Below are 12,110 nucleotides of genomic sequence, written 5' to 3'. Positions count from 1 at the left end.
TAGGCACTACATAATTCTTGCATCAACCTCAAAGTTCACTTCAAAAGTGTGACTGCCATTCTTTACATAGATTTCCAAATCTAGAAAATTAATTATTTTTGGGCTATGAGTCATGGAAAATTCCAAGTTAAGGTTATTTTGATTAAGGGAAGTGACAAATTTGGTCAAAGCATTTTCAGAGGCCTTCCAAATGATTACAATATCATCGATATAGCGACGCCATAGGAGTAGGTCTGCACCCAGTTGTAGGTGTGGAAGGATGTGGCACTCCTCCCAATATCCCATGTGTAGATTGGCATAACTGGGCACAAACCTAGTTCCCATGGCTGTCCCACAAGTTTGTAAATAATATCTGTCTTGGAACCAGAAAAAAATATGTTCTAAAATGAATTCAATCCCTTTCAGAATAAATTCTTTTTGAGAGGATGGGATTAGATCATCACTCTCTAAAAAAAATGGGCTGTAGCTTTAAGGCCTTGACTGTGCCTTATTGTATATAAGGATTTAACATCAAGAGTTGCCAGTATCATATTCGTCTCCCACTTAAAGTCTTGCAGGATTTGAATTACTTGGGTTGAATCTTTCAGGTAGATAGGGAGGGTACATACTTTTGCAGCATCCTATCTATATATTGTGATAGGTTACTTGTGTGTGAACCTATCCCTGAAATAATTGCCTGCCCTGAAGCTTTGTTAAACTTTTATGAATTTTTGGGAGACAACATAGAACTGACACAACTGGATTAGGTAATCCCACTCGTTATCACTTAAAATACCATTTCCCCTGGCTTCATTTAACAATTGCATCAGTTTCGTGCGAATATTTCCTAAAGTTTTGTATGGAGTTTGATCTTCTAATTGGTATTGACACATTTGTAAATATTTCTGTTTGTCCATAATAACGGTGCTTCCACCCTTATCTGCAGCTTTAATGACTATCCTATCGTCACTTTTTAGCTCCTTATGGCTAGTGTTTCTTTTTGAGTGAGATTGTAATTGTTTCTATTTGTGTTCTGTTCATATGTTTCTTGTAAAGCTCTAAGATCTTCATAAAATTTCACATAATGGCCTTTCCTTTCTATGGAGTCATGTGGGTATAATCTTGCTAATTTTTCTGTGTCTATAAACTTCTCAAATGTTTTGATCCTATTTGTAGGTGCAAATGTTAAACCTTTTTAAAGGACATTTTCTTCTACCTTGGTTAGAACTCTTTCACTCAAATTAAAAGTTTGTGTTTGGCTTCTTTATGTTTTTTTCTTGCTTGTCTACTCCTTCTTGTGGTATGTGATCCTTCATGTGTATTCCTCTTATTGATTTCCAATTCTGTTCTGCTGTGCATTCGGTGCATTATGTTTCATATTTCTCTCTCTTCCCTCTGTGTGTGCTTTAGCAGCAGGCAACTAAATCTCCCCGAATTTCCTCGTGTGGACCAACCCTTAAGTTTTGCAGTTTACCCGTAGTATAGTATTTCCAATACTCATTATGGAGAATACTAGACTACCTGCATCTAGTCCTTTTTAAAGAAGCAGGTCATACCTCTGACCACTTGAGATTTATGGTGTTGCACATTGTTTCCTACTTGATAAAAGGGGCGTGAATCAAATCTTAGGCAGAGAGAAGAAAAACTGGCCCTTCTACGCCTTTAAATCTAATTTAGCAGTATAGATATCAAGTGTTGTCTAGTTCTTGGTCCTCACCAAAAACCAACATAATGCAAAAATTATCTACTGTATGCAAAAACAAGACAATGAAACACATGGTGATGATATAATACAGTAATATTTAATATGAAAACATGCAAGTAAATCCTGGAAACATAATTACAGAAAAGGATTTTGTTTGCAAATTATACAAATCCTATTTAAAAAATATAAAATGAATGATTAGCAAATTGCAGTTGTAGTAGTCCTTCTGCTCTAGCGCCCAGGCTCATCAGATGAATCATCCTCCTCTTCTGATCTTGGGGGCCTGGTGGGTGGCTGCCTCTCTGGGGCCGTGCGCTTTGCTTGAGTATGTTCAGTGTGGTCAGATCCACGTTTCCTTTTCTGACCGTGCCTCTCACATAGAGGAGGCTCAGCTTGAAACTCAGTCATTTGCCTAGTGGGTGTAGGGCAAGATTCCTGCTTGGTCTTTTTCTCAAGCGGCTCTCCAGAACTTGACGTGAGCAATGTTTGTGGAGTTACTTCTTCTTGATGGTCTGGGTGTTTCCTCTTGGCATTTAAGTGCTCACCATTAGAATTTTCCCTAGATTGATTGTCCAGGTGGTGAGTCTTCTTAGTTCTCTTCCCACTTGCTGTGCTAGCAGGATGGTGTTGAGTGCCAGTTGTAAGTGCAGCACTGCACACACCTCTGTACTGGGAGCTTACATGTGACAAATAACTACTAAGAGGTGGGCTTGAGTCACATTCATCTTCAGTGAAATCTGAAAGACTTGACAGCTCCTCATCTGAACTCTCACTAGAGATTAGTTGTGTGCTTGGAGCTGAGGTTGAGGCTTGCTCATTTGTAACATAGGAACGGCTTGGGCTTTCATCTCTCAGCTCCTCTTCACTGAGTTCAGTCCCAACAGGAGAAGAAGTGTCATCTGTCTCCGTAAACTCTCTTTCAGTGTGGTCAGATCCACGTTTCCTTTTCTGACCATGCCTCTCACGTAGAGGAGGCTCAGCTTGAAACTCAGTCATTTGCCTAGTGGGTATAGGGCAAGATTCCTGCTTGGTTTTTTTCTCAAGCGGCTCTTCAGAACTTGACATGCGTGATGTCTGTGGAGTTACTGCTTCTTGATGGTCTGGGTGTTTCCTCTTGGCATTTAAGTGCTCACCATTAGAATTTTCCCTAGATTGATTGTCCAGGTGGTGAGTCGTCTTAGTGCTCTTCCCACTTGCTGTGTTAGCAGGATGGTGTTGAGTGCCAGTTGTAAGTGCAGCACTGCACACACCTCTGTACTGGGAGCTTACATGTGACAAATAACTACTAAGAGGTGGGCTTGAGTCACATTCATCTTCAGTGAAATCTGAAAGACTTGACAGCTCCTCATCTGAACTCTCACTAGAGATTAGTTGTGTGCTTGAAGCTGAGGTTGAGGCTTGCTCTGTTGTAACATAGGAAGAGCTTGGGCTTTCATCTCTCACCTCCTCTTCACTGAGTTCAGTCCCAACAGAAGAAGAAGTGTCCTCTGTCTCCGTAAACTCTGTCCCCCCTTCTTGCACAGTCAGGAAGGGCTCTCTGCACAGGGGACACACGGGATTGATTTCTGCCCACTTCACTATGCACTGGTGGCAGAATGTATGTATGCAGTTATCTGGGTGGGAGATATTCTCTATCCTCTCCATACATATGGGGCATATTGCCTCCTGTAGGTTGACATGTGTAGTGCTTGTACTAGATCTTGATGGTTGTTGGTAATCTCGCATTATGATAATAACAAAATAAACTCTTTAAAAATCTGCAAAATGATAGTAGCATAAGTTACAAAACAGCCTTTATCATTATCTAAAGAACAACAACATTATTAGGCCCATGGCTCCTAAGGTTAGACTTGGTTTAAGAGGCAAAATGACTTCTCATTATAGTAAGCTGAAGGAACTTTCAAAACATGATTTTAAAGAACTAAACACATTTTGGTGTGTTTGGTAGGGTTTTTTGATACATGTCAATAAATATAAGAAATGTTTCAGCCTATAGATTCCCATTTCCACAATCATCCATCTAACTCAAATGTAAACCTAAAGAAACAGCATACATTAACTAAAGTGATGCCTAAAGCACGCTTAGCACTCAGGTGAACATTAAAACCCCAAACAGGTATGAGATATAGAGGAGTAATTGATAAAAGGTGCTTACCTCTCGATATCCAAGAAATTAATGATGGCTCCTGTGGTTGGCTCTGCTTGCAGCAAGGTGTTTGTGATGTCATAGAGGTCACCATAGTGACCGTTAACAGACATATCCAAACATTAAGTTGCAGTGGATAAGCGCTGATATCAATAGGATTGCTGGTGGTCTTATAAAATGTCAAATGGTTAAAATGATTGGAGCACCCAGTGTATTCATATTAATAGTATTAAAGCCTCTGCATTCCACTACATATTGGAATATTGTTGGTTGGATTTGCTTTCTTTCAGCCATAAGATCGTTATTTAGGTTGGCCACTCAGCAGTGACCGTTGCAACTGGGGACATCTTTATAGACAGAGGGGGTGATTTATAAACACTGGGAAAAATAGCACTAATCACTAATTGGTTGATATGGATTACTACTGCCCATGTGTAAAATTGCTCAGTGTTTATAAATTAGCCCCAGAGTGTCCAAATAGTTTTTTATGCCAAGTTCATTATAATTATGCCATTCAGGTGAGTGCAATCTGGTGAAAGCCCAAATAACTGAGAAGTACCACAGCATGTTGTAATCCAGAAAACATTCCACTCGGGTCTCCGTGACAGGTATTAGATTAAAGCTGTCAATGAAGTATATTGCAGTTAAATTTAAATTTCATGTCAAAACAGGAGTATTAATACCTTCACGTGTTTTGGAAGAGCTTTTGATGTGAGGCCACATTCCAATACAGACTGTATGATAGTATTGTGTGCACAGAATATTTATTTTCTATATGTTCGTACTTGTGCATATGACTGAGCCATATGGTATTTTTTTCCTTTTAAAGTACGGCACAAGTTTATAACTTCCTATATACTCAGAAATGAGTGGAAGTTGCCATATTCTTTGCCTCAGATGTGGTGTTCACCAGACTAAGAAGCCAGAGATAATCTCCCTCTTAACCCTTTGCCTGCCAAGCACGTACGCCATACGTGCTGGCAGGCGAAGGTCTTATCTGCCAAGAACGTACAATATACGTTCTTGCCCAGTTATTGGTTTCTGTCGGCATTGGCGGCTTTTGCCGCCTCTGCAGTAGGTCAGGCGTCTTAACAGCCCCCTAGGCAAGGGGGCTGAGGGGCTGTTGTCTCAGTCCTGCGACGCGATTGTCGCATGGCCAACCTCAAAGCAGCAGATGCAGTGTGATCGCATCTGCTGCTTCCTCCTTCATGCGTGCTCTCCCAGTGCCGCCTACCGACTTTCTGCTGCGGGACTCTGCACGTGGTGATCATCAGGGGCCTCTCCAGACGTTCCTCCTGCTTCAAAAAAGTTAAGTGGCCTATATTTACATACTTGCACACACTTACACTCATTTGCATACATTTATACATATTTACCCACACTTACATACATTTACACACTCATACAACACAACTTTTAGTAAAGATTGCTTTTTTATAATTTTTTTGGTATTTTGCACACTTTTGCACACTTGTATGCAATTTATTACACACTGTCACATAAGTTTTAGATGTGTACAGACCTGTATACACAAATACTTGGGGTTTTTTTTGTATTTATTCATTTTACCCTTTTGTCTTTTTTTGTTCCCCCTAAAATCTGTTTATTTTATTAGAGTGACAGTTAGATGATGTATTTGAACTGCTAGTTATTGTGTTAGATCAATTATTTTCTTATTTTATTGATTTTCACATTTTTTGTGGTTTTATTGCATTTTTATCCCTACTCATTGCCTTTTTCAGCGTAACTTTGCAGTTTGGTACTTGGTAGTAGAAAGGCAGCTTTTCCAGTATTAGATTTGTCAGAATGTGTACTTTCCAAAAATATATGGTCTTCTGGGGGTCTTTGTAGGGGGTCTTGCGGCACGTAATGCACTGGGGGCTTTGGTCACAGAAAGCAAATTGGCAGCTGAAAAAATTCATATGTGCTATTTTCATTTGGGGTCTACACATGCCCACCTGCTTTGGTATAACTACGCATATTGGGCATCAAACTGCTCAGTAGACCCTTGGCGTTCATTTTTTTAGGGTATGGGTATTTTATCTTGCTAAGTTATGATTTGTGGGAGATACAATGCTTCAGAGTCAGAGTATTGGGGAGATTTTCAGAAATGTCATAAAAATTGCCAAATGTAGCAAAGGTTTGCAGCTTGGTACTTTGGGGTAGAAAGACGTGCATACACATTTTAGATTCGTCAGAATGCCTACTTTCCAAAACTATAAGGTTTTCTGGGGTGAACATACATTGTTGTACCTTTGCCCGTCGCAAAATGCTGTAAATATGCTGATTTTGCAGTATCTAGATTTACAGAACTAATAACTCAAATCTGCTGTCTTTTTCTAGGTGTACCTAAGCATATTGGGCATCATACTGTTCAGCGGACCCAAGACTTTCATATTTAGGGTTTTTTATCTTGGTATGTATTGATACGTGGGAGATACGATGCTTCAGATTTGGAGTATTGAGGTGATTTTAGTAAATGTCATAAAACTGACAAATGTAGGAAAGCTTTGCGGCTTGGTACTTTGGAGTAGAAAGATGTTCTTACCCATTTTAGAATCAGGGGAATGTGTACTTTCCAAAAATATATGGTTTCCTGGGACAAACATACATTTTTGTACCTTTGCTCGTAGCAAAATGCTGTAAATGTGCTGATTTTGCAGTATCTAGCATTACAGAACTAATAACTCATATGGGGTGTCTTCTTTCTGGGGCCCCTATACTCCGCCTACTTAGGTGAACCAATGCATATTGGGCATCAAACTGTTGAGCGGACCCTGGGCTTTCATATTTAGGGTGTTTTATCTTGGTATGTAATGATTTATGGGAGATACAATGCTTCAGATTTGAAGTATTGAGGAGATTTTTGGAAATGTCATAAAAATTGACAAATGTAGGAAAGCTTTGCAGCTTGGTACTTTGGAGTAAAAGGGCATGCATACCCATTTTAGATTCGTCAGAATGTGTACTATATATCGTTTTCTTGGGTGAACATACATTTTTGTATTTTTTCCCCGAGAATTACAGAACTGTCTTCATTCTGGGGCCCCTATACGCCACATACTTAGGTATACCTATGCATCTTGGGTATCAAACTGTTCAGCAGACCCTGTGTTTTCAGATTTAGGGTGTTTTATCTTGGTATGTATTGATATGTAGGAGATACTATGCTCCAGAGTTGGTGTATTGAGGTGATTTTCGGAAATGTCAAAAAAATTGCCAAATTTAGGAAAGCTTTTCTGCTTGTTACTTTGGAGTAAAAGGGCATGCATACCCATTTTAGATTAGTCAGAATGTGTACTTTCCAAAAATATATTGTTTTCTTGGGTGAACATACATTTTTGTACTTTTTCCCCTTGAAAAAATGCTGTAAATGTGCTGATTTTGCAGTATCTGGAATTACAGAACTGATAACTCATATGGGATGTCTTGGTTCTGGGGCCCCTATACTCCACTTACTTAGGTGTACCTATGCATATTGGGCATCAAACTGTTCAGCAGACCCTGTGTTTTCAGATTTAGGGTGTTTTATCTTGGTATGTAATGATATTTGGGAGATACGATGCTTCAGAGTTGGAGTATTGAGGTGATTTTAGTAAATGTCATAAAAATTGCCAAATTTAGGAAAGCTTTGCGGCTTGGTACTTTGGAGTAGAAAGGCATGCATATCCATTTTAGATTCATCAGAATGTGTACTTTCGAAAAATATATGGTTTTCTTGGGTGAACATACATTTATGTACTTTTGCCCCTTGAAAAATGATGTAAATGTGTTGATTTTGCAGTATCTGGAATTACAGAACTGATAACTCGTATGGGGTGTTTCTTTCTGTGGCCCCTATACGCCACGTACTTAGGTGTACCTATGCATATTGGGCATCAAGCTATTCAGCGGATCCCAGGCTTTCATATTTAGGGTGTTTTATCTTGGTATGTAGTGATTTGTGGGAGATACAATGCTTCAGAGTTGGGGAATTGAGGTGATTTTCAGAAATGTCAAAAAAAAATTTGCCAAATGTAGGAAAGCTTTTCGGCTGGGTACTTTGGAGTAGAAAGAAATGCATACCCATTTTAGATTCGTTGGAATGTGTACTTTCTAAAAATATATAGTTTTCTGGGGTGAACATACATTTTTGTACGTTTGCCCCTTGAAAAATGCTCTAAATGTGCTGATTTTGCAGTATCTGGAATAACAGAACTGATAACTCGTATGGGGTGTCGTCATTCTGGGGCCACTATATGCCACATACAGTACTTAGGTGTACCTATGCATATTGGGCATCAAACTGTTCAGCGGACCCTGGGCTTTAATGTTTAGGGGGTTTTATCTTGGTATGTATTGATATGTTGGAGATACAATGCTGTAGAGTGGACACTTTGAGGTAATTTTTCAAAAATTTAACACATTTTCATAAAAACTGCTAATTTTAGGAAAGAATTGCAACTTGTTACTTTTGAGTACAAATATATTAACCCATTTTGAACTCGTTAGAATCTGTTCTTTCCAACAATGTGTAGTTTTCTAGGGTAAACCTACTGTTAGTGGAATGTTTGGCCATGAAATCAGATGTATGCAGTTTTGTGGAGCGGTTCTTTGGAAATTTGGTAGTTTGCTGTCTCTAGTTTTTGATCTATAGAAATGAGAAATCTCCATAAAACTATATATTTGGTATTGGCACGTTCAGGAGAGACAAAACTTTCCAAATCTGCCTTGTTCTCGTGCATAAAATAAATTGTTTCTGATATATGCAATTGTATCATGTGAAACAGTTTTTTTTTTGTTTTTTTATACACTTAGAATCCCATATCTTTTTACAGGAGTAGAATAACAACAAAATTATAGCACATTTTGAAAGCTTAGGTTGTCCTAAAAAAACGATATCTTGTTTTCCTGGGTAAACTAAAAGACGCCCCCAGGAAAGGCCCCTAAAGTGAAATGGTCTGGCAATAAAAGTACCAACTTGGCCAAATTGGCTGGCAGTGAAAGGGTTAAAATAAAACTACGAATTGAACTGAACTGACTGAATTGAAAATAAACGACATTAAACTTATGCCCTTCTATAATATACCCATTCTTCAAAAAATCTTGTTTCCTATCAGTGTGTTGCAACTTTCCAGGGGAAAATATGGAAGTAGTTAAGCCATGGGCTCTTTTTTATGTTTGTGGTGAAGGCAGGCAATGATGATCTCTTCCCTTTAGTACAAAGAGATGAAAGTAGATCAGTGTAACATAAATACGTTGTGTTTTTCACTGATTTAGGTTATAGAAATGTACCACCACTCAAGTAGCTTTAGGGTAGACAACAAAGGTTAATGCCAAATATAGTGCAGTATTAACCTCTTCTATGCCCCAATAAATTAATACTGATGGGTTCATTCCATAAACCTCTTTGAAATGTTTGGACACACTGTGGTTCTCTTTTCCGTTTTTTATATTATTGACATGCTCTCTAATTCTGTTTTTTTAGCATTCTATTGGTTTTCCCAACATATTGTAAGTCACGTGCGCATTGTACACAATGAATACAATTTTTATGTTGTACATTTAATGCTTTATTTAATCGTTAACTCCCTTTTATTAACTCCAGAGGTGAAGGACTTTTATTTCTTTCCATATTGGCAAGCCTTACATAGGAGAGTATGTATAAAACCCAGCCCACACTGTCACATTTCCTCTCTTTGCGTTAACAATGAATGATTTGTTAAAATGTGTTTAAAATTCTTTGCTCTCTTAAATACTACTCTTTTTTGCTCTGGAAAGATTTATGGAGTTCTGGATCACACTGTAATTTGCCCCAGTGTTTCTTAATAATTTTGCCAATATTTTTGGCTAGGGGATTATATGTGGTGGGAAATACCTCCTCTTAGTTTACTTTTTTGTTTAGAAGACCCCTTGAACCTCCTACTCATATGGTCTAACTGTTCATTTAAAAATGTTTTCTTCTGCCGATGGAGTAAGACGTGCTCTGGAAGAGCTCCGTGCACCCTTCATTAATCCTGTCTTAACTACTGTGCTGGGGTACGCTGTTTGTGTTGGAAATAGGGGTACACTACCCCCTAACGGAGATGAGCAATAGGCGGCGGCAACAAAAGCAACAAAAGCCGAAATCGACCGCACCTACGAGAATGGAGAAGTATGTACGCAAGGCCGCGGCGGGGCTGGAAACGCCCAATATGGCGCCTGAACCTGAGGAACAAATGCAGGATGGGCAGCCGGAAGACCTCCAGCCGCAACCATCCATGCAAGATATCCTGAAGGCTGTCCAACAATGCCAGCAATCTTGCCAGGCCACTACTATGGCGAGGACGGATGAATTGAAGGCCGAATTATCCTTGATAAAGCATGATTTGCAGCGGATCCGGGAGCGCACTACTGAGGCGGAAGCCAGAATTTCCTCGCTGGAGGATTTGTGCACCCCGCTCCAACAAACTACCAGGGACTTGCAGCAGCAGGTGGAACAATGGCGGGCGAAAGTGGACGACCTCGAGAACAGGGCGCGAAGGAGCAACATTCGCTTGATAGGCCTACCGGAACGTGAGGAAGGTGAGCAGCCTGAGGCCTTTGTGGAAACCCTTCTGAAGGGCTGGGCTGGCGCTGAAAATCTCACCGCGGCGTTCTCCATAGAGCGGGCGCACAGGATTCCTGCTAAGCCTCCTATACCTGGGGCGCCTTCGAGGCCTCTGATCGCCCGGATCCACAATTGCAAGGACCGTGACAAGCTACTGATGCTGGCCCGCAAGAAAGGCCGACTGCAGCACAACAACTCCAACATCTCTCTGTACCCTGACTATTCGGCGGAATTGCAAAGACAGCGAGCCAGGTTTCTGGATATCAAGAAACGTCTACGACAAAAAGAGATCTTGTACTCCATGATGTATCCTTCACGACTTCGAGTGCAGACCGCTACGGGCACCAAGTTTTTTGACTCCCCGTCGGATGCGTGTCAATGGCTGGACTCGTTGGGTCGGTAATGTATCACCCCTCCTCCCTGCTATTTTCATCCTATGCCGAGACTGCTTGAGGGGTAGCCATGTCGAGGGACTGTTACCTGGTTTTATATATTTTTTTTTTTCTTGCGGGACTTTACACTTTTATTGTTGTGGGGACAGTTCCTTGACTTTGTTTGGGCGACTGCCCCCCGGTTACCCTGCGGTGGCTACGTTTCATCCGGTTTCTTAACCGTAGTTTGCAAGACCACATATTGTGCCCCTTGAGGAGTGAGAGTGAGGGGGAAGGGGTCATCTTTGTCATTCATCTACAGCTGCCCTGGATTATCCACCATGCAGGGTGTTATGGCACAGGAGACGCCGCTTCATCACACCCCCCATACTTTGGGTTTATACCCTGTGCAAGGGTTCATTTTGCTCAAATCTAAGTTTGGTTTTTGGGAAAAGTAGCCCCATGTGTTCTTCTGTTATTATGGGGCCACGGGGAGGGAAGGGTAGTTGGGTTATATGGTTAGATGATATGAGAAATGCTTTTTATTTTATGGTTGACAACAACAATGTGATATTTGATGTGAATAATGTTTGTATGTGCACAAAGGGGAGCAATATCGTGATGTGCCTGAGGTGTACTAATTTTGGTAGCATTATGGTACTTCCTGTGTTGATATATTCACATAACTTGCCAGTGTCCGCAAGCTGCGGCCTACTGGTCAGCTTCCGGTCCTTTGCTAGGTACCACTATGGCGGGTAATTTAAAACTGATTACATGGAACGTTAGGGGATTGAATGACCCTATTAAGAGACGCACTGCCTTAAGTCACGCCAAATCTTATAACCCAGATATATTGTTTCTTCAGGAAACGCATCTCACGGGATCATCCGTATTAGCGCTTAGGAAACCTTGGGTGGGATGGGGCTACCACTCTACATATTCGGTGTATACGGGAGGAGTATCTATTTTGGTACATAAAAGGGTTTTATTCGAGTTGCTGCATCTCAAAACTGATCCGAAAGGCAGGTATGTTTTTTACATTGCAAATTGCACTCTACAGAATATCTGCTTGCCAATATTTATATACCCCCACCCTTTGTGGAAGGCCTCTTACTTGATTTCACTAAATGGGCTCTTCAGTTTCCCACTTCTCTCATCTTAATGGCGGGAGACTTTAACACTACTCCCAATCCTGCAATGGATAGATGGAAAAGAGATGGATCACGGGGGAGTGGTGATAACCAGAGGTTTGACAACTTTCTCCAATCTCTAAATCTTCTGGATGTTTGGAGAACATTTCATTTGCATGCCCAACAGTACTCCTGCTACTCCACTTCCCAC

The sequence above is a fragment of the Xenopus laevis genome, chromosome 7L (genome assembly GCF_017654675.1).
Source record: "Xenopus laevis strain J_2021 chromosome 7L, Xenopus_laevis_v10.1, whole genome shotgun sequence".
Lineage (NCBI taxonomy): Eukaryota > Metazoa > Chordata > Amphibia > Anura > Pipidae > Xenopus > Xenopus laevis.
This window is presented reverse-complemented; position numbering follows the sequence as displayed.